The sequence below is a fragment of the Pieris rapae genome, chromosome 9 (genome assembly GCF_905147795.1).
Source record: "Pieris rapae chromosome 9, ilPieRapa1.1, whole genome shotgun sequence".
NCBI classification, from domain to species: Eukaryota; Metazoa; Arthropoda; class Insecta; order Lepidoptera; family Pieridae; genus Pieris; species Pieris rapae.
Window position 1 is genome coordinate 10,826,385 of NC_059517.1, and position 15,209 is coordinate 10,841,593.

A 15,209-nucleotide genomic window follows, 5' to 3' on the forward strand; every position below is an offset into this window, starting at 1 on the left:
GAGCGGCTTCTATTTACATTCCAATATGAAACAAATAATAAGTTTACACTAGGGCTGACACCTCATACTTTCATATGGGCCAAAGCGAAAAAAAATATTGAGTATATATATTTATTGCTCGTGATTGCCCTTGGTGTTGGTTTTGAAAAGTAATCTATATATTGCGCAATCCGCACGATATATAAAATTATTTTTTAAATTGTACGTTGTATATAGATGTAAAATTGTAATGTTTATTAACTTCTTATACCTTAAAATGTTATTTTGGCTAAATCCTTACATAAATTAATAATTGAAACATTGAGCCAGCATCCCTGAGGAAGGGAAATACAATCGCGGGTATCTTACTTTGATGTTTGAAGTGCGTTCGTTATCAAATATTTGTACCAATGTTTGGACCAATCTTCCAACTTTCGACATTACAACTTTTTAGATTAATTTTATAAACTTCTAAGGGTTTTTCAATCAATACATGATTTCCACATGCGATGTGTATCTTGTGAACTTTACGAAATGTAAAGTATTACAAAACAATTCGGTCTGATCTGGAAATTAATTAGTTTTTATAGGGAGTGCCTGTGTGTGTATTATGTCGCTGATCGAATACTCATTTGTTCTGTCTCTATAATCTGTACATGTAACAAAAAATCATAATGTCTGGATTTAAAACAATTAAATATACATGTCGTGTGTCGAACAAAATGAAATAACCTGGAGCCGGTTGTGGTTGGTCGCATCGCAATAAGGCAAACTCGTAACCGGGTGACGCGTGTTAATAAAATAAAGCGAGAATAGAATGTACTAAATTATCTGCGGGATATTCCATCATAAGGAGACTAGGTTGACCGTTCTGATATTATTGTAGGATTTCAATTAAAGTTATGATTTACATATAGCTATTACGGTAAGAAACAACATCTAAAGTCTAACCATGTAATGATGAGTGTGGCAGAGAAAAAATAAGAGTAGAATAAATACAGTGGAAATGAGATACATGAAATAACTTGGTGAGTGTTTTTAAAGGGAAAGAAGCGGAAGAAGGATGTCAGAACCGTAGCAAATGCATAGCATCCCCAAGGATCTGGACTCGGCTACCGTGTCGAGAAATAATATAAATAACTAAAGTTATATCTCCTTCATTTTAAACACTTATCAGGACTTTATTTTTGAATCCCATTCAGTGAGAATTCCTCGCAATCAGTTAAACGTGGTCACAAAAGTCGTAAGTCGTGGGCACGCGCGGCGCATCAATATCTCCATAATTCGCGATATGAATGTATGTCTGTACGTGGCTGCTGCAGCAACACATATGTATATCCTTCCAATTTATTTGAACAATAAAATATAGGATTTAGCCTACAACGATATACTCAGCCTTTCTTTCAAATCAGTTTCATTTTTATGAAAAAATAGGGTTGGAGGCCTGAATGAATTAGAAAAACAAATAAAATTGCCTTTAAATAATGACATTTCGCAATGTCAATTACTGTTTCAAGTAGAAATGCTTTCAAATGCTAAGTTTAATGCGCTTTTCTGCTCTCGACAAATTTCTCATATCGAGGTTAAAGGTGCACTGGGCTGCACACAGCTTTCGAGATAGGGTCTGGAAGCTGTGAAACTCGTAATAGTTTCAACTCGAAGAACAGCACTTATCCCATAGAATCTAAATGGAAGATTTTCTTTGAAATTTAAAATTCTTCCGGAGATACATAAAGCAAATTTTATAGCCGAAAATGAGTCAATAACCTGACCAACAACTTTTCTGTCGATACCGCTCTGTTTCATACCACCATCCCTGAATGCACATCAAGTTTTCAGTTTTATCAGTTCCTATTACTATTCTAGTCTAGAAAATGAAAACCAGACTTTGTAACAAATTTTGCAACTACCGCCCAAAGTAGCTGACCAATTTCCGGTAAGTCAGTGCTTCCAGGTCAAAAAGAAGATGTTGCGGTTACCTGGGTGGGAACACTGGCGGCGAGTTAAGCCGAGTATAGCGCCAAACACTGCAAATTCGATGTCGATGAACATTTTTTTGAAACTATTAAACCCTTCAACGCCAGCAGATCATCATAAACCATCAGAAACGTCCCCCTCTCCCTCCCTTTCCCTCCGTCTCCATCGAAATAAAAGGCGATGAATGAAACGTGGTAAATTCTTAACATATTATGGTAAGAGTAAGATTATTATCATGATAACGTTCGTTCAAATATCACCTACCTTTCACAAATAAAAAAGATTACCTCACAAAGCTTAGTCTCCTGAATATTTCTTGCACGTGATCCGGTTTACCCTTTCGTACACAAATCTTATTTACCTCAAATTCAAATTATTCAAATGTATGAAGTGAGAAAGGCTCGCATAGAATATTTTGAAAACCTTTTAACCGCTTCTTGTCCGCATTCATCTAGATCACACAAAATCGGCCACAAATTAAATAGCTGCTACCACTGTCCGCACATTTAAAAAATGATGACGAGATTTAATTAAGTAGGTATTTATTATTTAAATTAAACCACAGCATAATTTACACCTTATAATAAGTAGATTTAATCAATGATAATTTAATATCCATTTAATATATGATTAATACAATATGATATATGTAGACTTAACAACTTAACTTATAGTTATAAAAGCTAAGAAAAACTAAACAATAAATATCTGCAGAGTTATGTAGTGCCGAGTAAATTTAAATCAATTGTAGAATTAATTGAATTAGTTGTTAGTTAATGGGCATTCGCAGTTGCTCTGCTTGTTACCCATTTCAATATAATTGGGTACCGGCAAACTATTACAACGACATATACACGAATTAAAGTTTTAATCATTGCGTGCAATGTTTCGCAAGCAGAACATAGAGCCCTATTCAACTTGTCTTTACTGATTCTCGTGTAATAATATTGTGTGTGAAAAGCTTGATTCCCCTTAAATGTAGTCTAGAGGCTAAAATAGTCGTTATACAACCATCGTGAGGAATCTAGCTTGACCCTTTAGACCCAAAATTCATATGAGATAACGATATCTTCTACTTCCTTTTAAATATCAATGCAGCAGAAATTTGTGGCCTTGACCGTCCCGGGGTATCATTAATTTTTTCACGGAACTCCACTCGTAGTTGCTGTAAGCTAAAGATTGTAATTTGACTATACTATTCATAAACCACGCTTTTCGAGCGATATTGGAGCTCGTTAAATCTCAGCCGTCTGACGTCACAGTAAGTTCTCGACCACATAGTTAGGAAGTTGCATCATCAATACTTCGACGTTCTAACCGGAAACTATCTATTTGTATATACTACTACGATTTGGGGTAATTAAGATCCAGATGTCTTAAAATTTAGTAGTTTCTAATGAAAAGTTACTACTACATAGTAAGTGTACCTAATCTTGTATTTTGCAGTTTTATGACAAACAAACAATATTTCTTCCCGACATATTTTGATAGTGCTATTCGACAGAATATGCCTATAAACTTTTAAGTAAATATAATAAGCGATGTAAGCAGTATGATTAAAACATACAACGGACCTCTCTCTCACCCGCAGTGTAGGCAAACAGGTCTCATGGAATAGTGTTGCGGAGTGTACACCTCTCGACATTTGTAATTAATTGACACAAACATGATGGCCCTTCAGATCGTCTCCTCGTGCTGCCATTGCACTTAATAGTACTGCCATTTCTAAGTCACCCTTAATTTGAAATTTCGAACGAGGCAGTCTCTTTATGAAAGTAGATTTCCACCGTCCCAAACCTAATGTAATGTATTTGTTTATTATCGTGTCAAGTATATTGTAAGCTTGCCTCTTAATTGTGATAACATGTATGATATAAATTATAATGTGTTGCGCAGCATGATTAGTGTGTGGTATGCAATAATGAAAGGGGCGGCTTATTGCATACCGATCTGTTGCTCCGACCGCAGCTTCTGATTGTGGACGTTTCGAAGAGTTTGCCTGTGTTACTACTTGTATGAATTTATATAAATCTCACTTTACTCGTTACAATTCTCTTGGTTTGATGTCTACTTGATTATGTGATTAAAAAATTCGCTCACTGACTGATGTCGCGATGTATAGTTTATTTTAGTTACTCTCACAGCTTAATGACTTATGGCTTATTATTATGGGGTCATGCTGCTGATGTCGAATCTATTTTCATCTTGCATCTTGCAATATATTTATGAAAATAGTATGTATGTATACAAAAATAGTGATAAATAGTGCAGACTATCTTAACTTAGTCATTATTTTTTGGGAAAAGGGATAGTCTTCTTTAATAAAATCCCAGAGGCTCTTTTATCTCTTCCTTTTAATAAATTTAAGAAATGTATTAAAGAAAAGCCGTGTAAAAAGGCTTACTATAAAGTTAGCGATTATCTAGTTGGGCCTGGGAATAGTGCTGGGTAGACTTCTTCTAATTAATTTGCTATATTTGTTTTAAAGTAAGTATTATTTGATGATTAGCTTTAAAAGAATATCTACCGAGAGTTTTCTATCCGGCTTTTTCTCTCAGCCTACAGCCTTTGTCTTCTTTGATGAGTAGGGAAGCCTACAGGTTCAAATGAATATGATAGGGAAAAATACGTTTTTTTAACAGACTGTGAAATTATTTATAGTTTTTAGCGAACTTTATATCGTTTTAAACAATTTATCATTTAAACTTATTATGCATTTAATTATTGCATTAAGTTAGTCGACAAGCCTGTGGTTGTTGCTTTGTTTAAGAGAATATACAAGTGGGTCCCGGCGAACAACGGCAACAGAGTGGAATTAAACGTAATATTGTAATGTTTATTGTAATAACACTTCAAAAACAACACCGACCCGCTTTGAACTAATATTCATTGGAGGAGCTTTGTGGCTGCCGCTCAAGAACCACGTCAAACTAGTGTTGCGTCGCAATTTATCAACTCCAGCGATTATTGTTGAATTTTTTTTATTTTTTTTTTATTTTTACTGTAATCTAGCCTGTTTAAGGTAATAAACAGGTATACGAAAATTACTCATGATTTTGTTATTACATCTATGTCCCCTCACCTTAGACAGAAGGACTTTAATTAACACAGTTGTCACTAACATTCAAACTTTTCACTATAATTTGCACTACATTTATTAGTTGCTACTTTTGGAAGAAGTTCGTCTGAGGAGATAACAAGTATAAGTATTCGTCGGTATAGGTCTAGCTTCGATCCTATTCTAGTTTGGTTTAGTAACTGTGTACGACGGTTTTCCAAAGTGTATGCGTATGTTAAATTTTTAGACTTTTCAACTGCCGGTTAATATTTATTTATTTATTTATTTATTTTCCATTAAATTTTCCTATCTTATATAACTGAGCCTTTTGATTTATCTTCTTTATATTTTACATTTAACAGCATCAGATTTGCCGCCGGTTTCAGATAGTTTTTGGTGAGGTATATTCCCGTGCATATAACGTACCTTTAGCGTTTTGGAGCTGTAAGCGTATAGCGTACATCATAAACTTGATTAGTTTTCTCTTTTGCAAAGGTCAACATGAACACGGTTAGAAGTACAACTACTTCTATAATTCGGGCTCTCGGGGGTTATCTTCGTGCTGATAGACAGTTTTTTAGAATTGCAAGTGTACATTTTCTTGGTATTAACCTGGATGGTTCTGTTTTGTTCCAATTTATACTATGTGCGCTTAGGCACTTGATTTAGATTTAGATATCCTGTCAGCTGCCTGTAACATGCCTTAGTTGTGGCATTACTTTTATTTTATTGCCGGTTATCAATATTTAAATTATGAAGAGAGGTTATTTATAAGGAGTCTAAATACTATTATAATTAGTTTGTCCTGCGTAATAATATTAAGTTTGATTTCTGTATCAGTAAATTACTTCGCTGTATTGAGTGACTTGTATCGCACGTTCTTAATAACTGTGACGGCGATCAGCACGAATGTAGTACTAATACTGATCTCACTTAGTTTGTGCTCATCACTGAGACTGGAGGGTGGAGTGAGGCTAACGATGCAGTCTTGCTGTATTATGCGTTTTTAGTGTTCGTTTTTAATATACAGATATTCCCGTGTATAAATGAAGTGTATTTTATGCGAGTGCTTCTCTTTCTCTTGTTCTTCTATCACATTATTGTGTAGGTATTTCCAATTTTTCACCAAAATAACCGAGACAGAAATAAACGAATGGAATAGACCATTATCGTCCTAAGGTTGTAATTGTCACCAGGTCTACATTGTAGTATTGTGATTTTATTTTATAATCGGTAATTTAGTTAAATATTCATAAAGACCATAGAAAATAATCGTCAAAAATCATCATTACCCCACATGTTTGCTAGTCGTCATATAGATAGCAATCACTAATCAATCGTCCTAACCACTGCAATTGGCAGAACTGCAAGTAAATTAGTGGTATTTAAATAATGACAATGAAATACATCGTTAATAGCGGAGCAGCTAATACATGTGTCGGTGAATCAAAATTAACGTTAAACAATTAATGTGCACGACTGTACCGCAGTGTTATGAGCTCGGAAGGGTGTGTGCACCTATTTTAGGGTAATGGAATATCTATTTTTTACTATTTTTCTCCTTTATTCAAATGTTTGTAACAAAAGATTAGCCTAAGTAGCCTTCTTCAATAAAAATGAAATAAAACATCGTTGCGTCTCTCTTAATACTTACTCTAAACATGTCCCTGTAACTTGCGGCAAATACATATTGTATGCAACGTGGGTCTCTCAATATTCAGCTTGCGGTAGAAGAAGGAGAAGATCAGCTTGACTTGGCCAAAAACAGACGCACTCACCCTGCCAACAGCAAGCATCAGTTTGACGAGCGGCTCGCTATTTAAACACTTTATTTGTATTGTAGCTTGTTTGAGCTACATTTTGTATCAGTCTGATTTGCGGTGAGCATGCGACGTAATTAATAGCTAACCATTACACGAGCCTCAGCCGAGATAGAAAAATAGCTATATTTTATACGTTACGTTAGATTTACATGTATAAATACTGAGAACTATTAAACTTAAGAAACAACTTCTAACAATTTCTAAACTATCCGACATAAAACAACACAATAAAATGATTTAAAAAGAACATAGGAAACCTAGTGTTGAAATTCTAAATGTTTAAAATCTAAAATTCTCGTTGTTCGGCTTGAACTAACGGAGCCAATATGAAAATTGTTATTTAATTACAGAGAACTGTGGTTCGTTAAAAATATTCACAGTGGTGGTAATAAAATTGTAGCATTTTTTATGAATTTAAATAAAATATTGTGAATCATCTATTAGATACTGAAGTATTTCCACAGCATTTTGACTTTCTTCAGAAAAGAGAGTACCAATTTAGGAATTGGTACGCTCATTTCTTCTTCTTTCCATGGGCGGCGGATCACTTAAAATCAGGTGAGCCACCTGCCAGGTTGTCTCGTACATAAAAAAAGTTAAAGTTAAACATAATACGTTGCTTAATGAGTTCCTCGTGGCTGGTAGGCAAAGGCACTCATCGATACATTATTTAAAGTAAAATCAAATGTTTTTAATAAAGTACTTTTAAAAGCCCAGAAGCTGAATTAATAAAAACTGTACTCGTGCGAGGTCTTCCGATGCAATAAAAAAACACATTATTAAGCAAACGGCGGTAAACAAAACAACGCCGCCCTATTACTCAATTTCCGAGTTTTCACAATTCGTCGGGAAACAACTTCCCAATCGAATATTTCCTCTCGACACCCCTCCCCCTCCTCTCCGCCCCCTTTTAACCTCCGCTTGTTTAACGAGATTGACGTATTGTTCTTAAAATGTCTTTAACTCATTTACGTTTTCAATGTTTTTTGCACAATTGTGTTCTACGCTTCATACCTATTCATCACTCTGCTACCACTGCATTTTTATGTATAAATTTTTAACCTGATAAATAGGTTAATACCAAAAATAGCACTCTAATAATTCAGCGGAACGTTTGACATTGATCAAATAGACTTAAAATGATTCTTAAGATTTAAGATTAAGATTTATGTTTGTACTTTATTTTTTCTAATGAGTTTAGGTGCGTAAAAATATAAAATTCAACCAAATCAAAGATACGTGGCTCTTAGAGACATAGGTTCATTACGGACCCGAATTAATCTGAGTAATGTGTAACCTAATGTTTGTAATGTGTAATGTGGACCTTCCGTACCCGTATGATATTTCTTCTACCGCTACTCACGATTCAATCGAGATTAAATGTTACTCGGCTAAGAGCGAGATAAGTATCACTTCTCAATATAATTATTACTCACACGAGAATGAACTGAATGGATTAACAAACGTTAGTCCTTTTGTAAATATTTGTAATTATTACTGTTTAATGTTCTGTTGTTTTTTTTTTTGTATGAGATATATATTATGTAAATAATTGACGCACATGGGTAAAGTGTAATGTAGCTTATATTTGTTAAAAATAAAATAAACAATTGTATGGGCCAATCTCGTGAACCACATGAAATGCTCCGTGTTTTAAATGTCAGATTGGTATTAAGTAACGTGTTAAATACTTTTTCATGTATAATTTTAATGAAATTGATGAATGGCAACTTATTTATTGTCCTATGAGAAGATTCGTAGGACTCGTAGTAGCGGTGGTAGGCAATAATACAAATGGGCTAGAGCCACGCTATCTTATCGGGCCCAGTGACTCGCCCGAATCCCCATTTTTTCATTGTGCTGGTATTAGTAGTCCGATGCCAGTGGCCCAGTAGAGACAATACCGCACTATCGAAGAGATAAGCGATGATTCCACTTGAATTATTTATGGTAAGCTGCTGACGGGCTTTACGTAATTTATATCTTCCATTTTCTTCACAAAGATTAGGTACCGTAAATTTTAGGGCACACAGTTTAAAACATAATTAAGATGTGCCCTCTCATAAGTACATAAGAGAACAACGCCCGCGCATTCCCTGCGGCGCCAAACACAATCTCGAGATAAAATTAGCCGACGTCTCTGGCTTATAATACGATTGAATACGCTTTTAAAGAAGCTAAATGAACTAAATGATAAAATTTTGGAAATGTGCTTGTCCTATTTATGTTTTAAAATATCTATTTCGTAGCGTCTTAAATAAAAACGGAATAATTAGAAATTATTTAAAGACATCCCATATAGGACTTTTTGCAGCACTTCCTACAGCACGGATACCTTTTCTTACCGCTTGAAGGTGTCTTTGGAGGTTTTGGCTCCTTCTTTCTATCCGGGTTGCAGTGCTTGTCATACCTGTCTTTATACTTCTTCTTGCAGCTGGTATAATCGTCATCTCGCTTTTTCTTTTTCCCTGAAAAGCCGAACCTTGGACATTTCTCCACTTTGCCTGCAAGCAGAAGATATTTAGTCTGCATCTTATACTTCCTAATCCGTTCTTTCTCCTTTTCTCTTTCTAAGATCCAATCGTCTAACTTCTTTTTTATTAAGTCACGATTGTCGAGCATTTGTTTTAGTTTTTTCTCTGACACGTGTTTAGGCTTAAGAAGTTTTTCCAAATCTACCATAAAGTCATGATGAGGCTTTTTTTTTGCTTTGCGGCGAAAAATATTACTCATTTCGACATCCCTAATATCGGAGCTATTAAGATCTTTTATTTGATTTTGAAGGTCTCTCAAGTAATGAACAGCAAGCATAGCTTCCGAATTGTTTACTTTCTGTAAAACGTCCACGTTTTTATTTATGATCACGTTCAATTCCTTCAAAAGATTATTTTCTTCTTTTTCCAATTCCTTAATTTTTTGTTGAATTTTACTTGATTTACTACAAGTTGCAATCACTACAAAAAGAATTGCATTTATATATATTTTTAACATTTTAAACTTTGGTATAAAATATGTTTTTAATTACAATATACACTCTAAAACGTTTCTTTAAACTGAACGCCATGTAAAGTAACAGGTTAGCGAAAACTCCAATAAAATGAAATAACAAATCGATTTCAACTAACAATAAAATTTATTTTTAATAAAAATTATATGTTCTATTTAAAAAGCAATTTTTAAAGATTTCTCAATGATAAAATTGAACATCACCAGCCTTCATGTCACAGCAAGAGTGACGTCACTCGATTACGTTAGTGACGTAATTGGTTTCGATGGAAAGTGCCATTAGGTGGATTAAACTTGGATGACAATTTTTAAACATAGGACATCGTAAAATCCATTGCTATATAACTTAAGGGACTTCAATAGAAAGAACAGGAATATTAACTTTTAATATGTTGTTACCCGGATGCCTCGCCCTTACATAACATTTAAGAGGCATGCATTTCGCATCTACTGCAATTGAATAAAAGCTTTTTTGCTGAATATTTCGTTGGATTCCATAGAATTAAGCATGTAAGTACGAGTACCATTAGCAACCGCGAATAATGTGTTTCGTTGAACGATGTCTACGATTGCTGACGGAATGAATTTTTTAAATGCAAAGTTTAACCGCTTTACAAAATTTGAAATGAATTATCAAGCAAGTTAACCATGGACATATTTTAACACTAAGACCAACAGAAATATATTTATGAAAGCATAGGATAGGAGAAGCGGGTTCAAAAAGGGTCATTTCACTCGCCAAAAGGTTTGCAATCAGCATTGATCAAATGAATTAACATTGGGTATAACTAACAATATATGTTTCAAGAAAGATGAGAAGTACCGGCGCAATTCCTCGTCTTTGTTTCAGTTTGGACCATTCAATCAGAGTTACTCAAGCATCACTGACAGTCAAGTATTCGGTGAGGTGCTGCAGCAGCGCGGAAATGAAACCATTCAAATCGTTTCTCTTTATAATTATTCTGTCGTAGACCGTAGTTTATGTATTGTTTAATAATGACTTATGTTTTACAAGCCTCCGTCGTTCACTATACAATGATCAAGATGTCTTATTTCAAGGCGACGCAAAGACCAACGACCTTTTTCTTAAATTTACGTCTCAACTCTCCAGTTTGCCGGAAAAGATTAAAACAATTTATATTTTATCACTTAACATTACATTAATAGCGCCATCTGTCACGTAGATAAGCCAACCCAAACTTCGCCTTCATTTTTATGACTCCTACCTTAATTTCTTTCTCCTTTGGTGCAAGTTCAGAGTTTTCTAAGAAAACAGTGTATACAGAGACCAATTTATACTTTTCAGGAAATGAATATCTTATGAAAATGATAGTCATCTTTGCAACATTATTATTTTATCGCGAAGAAAATCCAATGTATTGGAATTTGTTGATAAACCATAAAGTGTCGGCCATGTTGCGTCGTAAACATGTCTTAGGTTAAGCCGTTTAGGATTTGGCCCGGAGTGCCTCGCCCTTTACAATCTATGACTATTATTTAGAGTTTACCCTTTAAATGGATCTGTTGTAACTTATTGTTCCCGATGTAAGGCCAAGTGGAGCCCGCACTTTGATTAAATATCTTTATGGAAACAATTTCTTGGAATCTCTAAGCATTAAAGATACTTCTTAGGTGCTTATGGTAGAATATCTTTTTATCGTATTTTCCAGTCTCAAATACCCTCGTCATTTGTATTACAACAAACCCAACTTGTAACCCAACTCACTAATGAACTGATCTCATACTAAACTATACAAAGAATAAATGAGATAAAACTAATCACAATAAACCCTAAACCGTATCTCTTTTCTGATTTATTCCGTGAACAAGCTAGAGGGCGCCACTTGAATAACAATCGCAGACCTATTCTCGCGATACGATCGCCATAAACGTATATTTGTCAAATAACTATAAATATATGACAGAGAAGACAATACTTATGAAGATATAATACATTTCAAATTTACGAACTCAACATACGGCGTTAGCGTATGATTCATAAAATTTTAATTAAACAATTTTAATGTGTATTTCCCATTTACCGTGTTGTTGATAACTTCAACTATTTAATCTCATGGGTTTCGGAATCATTGTAGTTTTCTTCAGCAATAAAACATTACTGCAAACTGGTATTGGTTTTCTTTATTTACTGATTAACAAAAACTCCATCCAGATGAATAAGGATGTGTAACTTTAATTACATGGCTGGATACCTTAGCGTCAAGTTGTTGGCCTACGGGCTACGGAGCCACAATGGAAGGGCTACGAACCTTCTACGAATTATAACTAAGTTTCTACTTATTATAGCTGTAACACTTATTATTTAATACATAAAAATAAAATACGTTTATTTTGGAACACAAGGTCATCAAGGTATCACTTATTCCACGTCATTAAATTCGAACCTGTAGGCATCCCTACTCATCGGCAAAGAAGACAGAGAGTGTAGGCCGAGAGAAAAAGCCGGCGTAAAAAACTCTCGGTACTCTTTTAAAAAAGCAAATCATCAAACAATACTACAATATTTAAAACAAATATAGCAAATTAAATAGAAGTAGCCTGCCCAGCACTAGTCCCAGGCTTTTATCCATATAACTTAATTTCACTCCATTTCTTCCAATTGTTTAGTTCTTTTTTTAATTCAAATATTTTAGGTGTCTCCAAAAAAAACATTTTCAAAACAAATCGTATTAAAGCATCGCTGAGATTCAATTTCGCTTCTCTTTCTTACATGCCACACTATGTAAGCGAGTAAAAGTAATTATAAATATTCCGTATCTGATATTTTAGTCGAATGATTTCGTACAGCAGGGAGCTGACACATATTATTATAATAACCACAAAAATATGTTTAATTAAATTGTTCGAACTATAACCTTCTGCTATAGTAATTCCATTCCAACAAAGGCCTTAATTTATATTTTTGTTTTTTCTTCATTGTTTTATACAATACTTCAACTTAAAATTTTATCATTTTCCGCTGTCTAAAAATTTCTCCACTCCAGCACCTAACCATAAACAACCAGTGTGACCACTAAGTACCGGAACAACAACAACTAACAGAAAAATATCTGCCAATCCTACCAAATAATAGTAATAGTGGAAGAATAAAGATAAAAACTCGTATGAATACCACACTGAAAGTGCTTCTAGATAAACGGACACCAACAGATTCGCCTACACAAAGGAATCACGTGGAAAGTTATGATTTCGAAGCTCCGTCAAAAATGAATAAAATAAATCCATTTGGGCTCATGAGCCGACATAGAGGCAACCCAACATCAGAGACAAGTAATCACTGACAACCAATGCATATCAGAAACCGGAAGATAACTAATCAAAACTATAAAATTACAACAACCCAAAATCAACTTCAAACGCACTTGATGTTCGCGGATGACATAGTTTTATTCTCTACAACATCAAAAGACTTAGAAAAAATGATAAACGTGTCCTACCTTAGTCCTACGTTAGTCCTACCTAATAAGATAATAAGATAAGATAAGGTAGGACTAAAACTTAATCCGGATAAAACAAGAGTTATAACAAATGGAATGGAGAAAAACATTAACCTAGGGAACACCCAGATTAATTACACCAATGAATACATTTACCTGGGGCAGTTAATGACACAAAAAGATCCTAAGTAAAGAAGTTGGAAGAAGAATAAAAAACAACTGGAAAAATACTGGAGCTTTAGAGAGGTCATGAAAGATGAAAAGCTACACACAAATACAAAAACCAAGTTATTTAACACCTGCATACTACCTGTCCTGCTGTATGGTAGTTAAACACGGGATTTAACTCAAAACATTACTAACAAACGTGCAGGCGGTCATCGCGCAATGGAAAGGAGTATGCTTAACGTAAAAACGTCAGACAGATTGAAAAACTGGGCCATAAGAGACAAGGCAAAAGTCAAAGACTCCTCCAAAATAAGAAGGCTTAAATGCGATGGGCTGGACACATTATAAGAGGTAAATACAAATGGAGCAAAATTGTCACACGATGGTACCCTAGGGAAAGCAAAAGGAGCAGTGGAAGATCACAAAAAAAGGTGACAAGACGACATCAAAGAGTGGCAGGAGTGATGTGGAACAGAGTGGCCCAAGAAAGTTAAGAATGGAAAGGTTGGAGGAGGCCTTTGCCGACTGGCAAACAGATCTGCAAAAAACCAGCAAGATACAAATTTTAGATTTTTTTTAACTTTCTAATACTTAGTTTTATGTAATCTATGTTTATATGTGTAAGTAAAAAGTTGATCCGAATAAAAGGCTTTAGTATTATTACTACTATTATTATTATTACTATTATAACCTATAGTAAATAGGTTTTATCAAATTTAGGCAATCTCCAAATCAACACTTTCTTTCAACAATCAGTTGGAGCAATTGGCTTTTAATGTATTACTTTATATACGAATATTATGTTTTATATTAATTTCGAGACAAAACTTACTACAAGATATATAAATATTTTTGAATATCGACAAATAGGATCTCTATTTTTTTTAAGGCAAAAATACAATACATCATTCTTATTTCTGTGTTCTTATATAAACTTTCTAAAGTGCTAAATAATCTTTTCCGGCAAAAAAAAATCTACTTGTACAGAAATCTCGTTAAAAATCCAATAACGTTCTAATCTGTCTGTTCGTCAATTATGGCGGAAATCGAACCTGCAACCGCAGTTACTGAAAACCACATACCGACGTCCAAAATACCAATATTACGGGCAAATTTGAATATTTCAATTGAAAATAGATTTGAATTATGCTCAAAATTCCTCCCTCCCCTTCAGACCACAAATTCAATTATGACATTACTGGCTTTAGCACGCGACTTTATCATAAATATTTGTAATTTTTTTTTAATGTTTTAGTCCGCAAGTCGAATGGTTTGGTGCTTTAGCGAATACCGAGAAGATGTGGAGATCTGAGGTGTTATTTGTATGTGGACCCTCACCATACCTCTGACTAGCCGTCATAATATAGTTTTTATAATATAGTCATAATAATTACAGTTTTGCTTCCGTCATGATGCTTTTAAAGCTAGGTTTAATATAAATATTATTATCTTGGAGACTTCAATGTCGGCGTTCCGTAAATCCGAGGCTCGGCAATAATTGGCAACTCCTCACAAATTGGACGCTCGATGCAACCAATTATTTTACATTCTTGTGTTCGTCCGATGCATACATAATGACACAATGCAGTCCAACTATTTGTACCGCCTTTTGTTCTTTTTGAAGATAAATTAAATTAAGATTATTAATTATATATATATAATTAAATTATTATTAGTATTATATTCTTTGTAACCGGATGATTCTTTCAAACAGTTTTTAGGGGCAGAGAAAGGCAGACA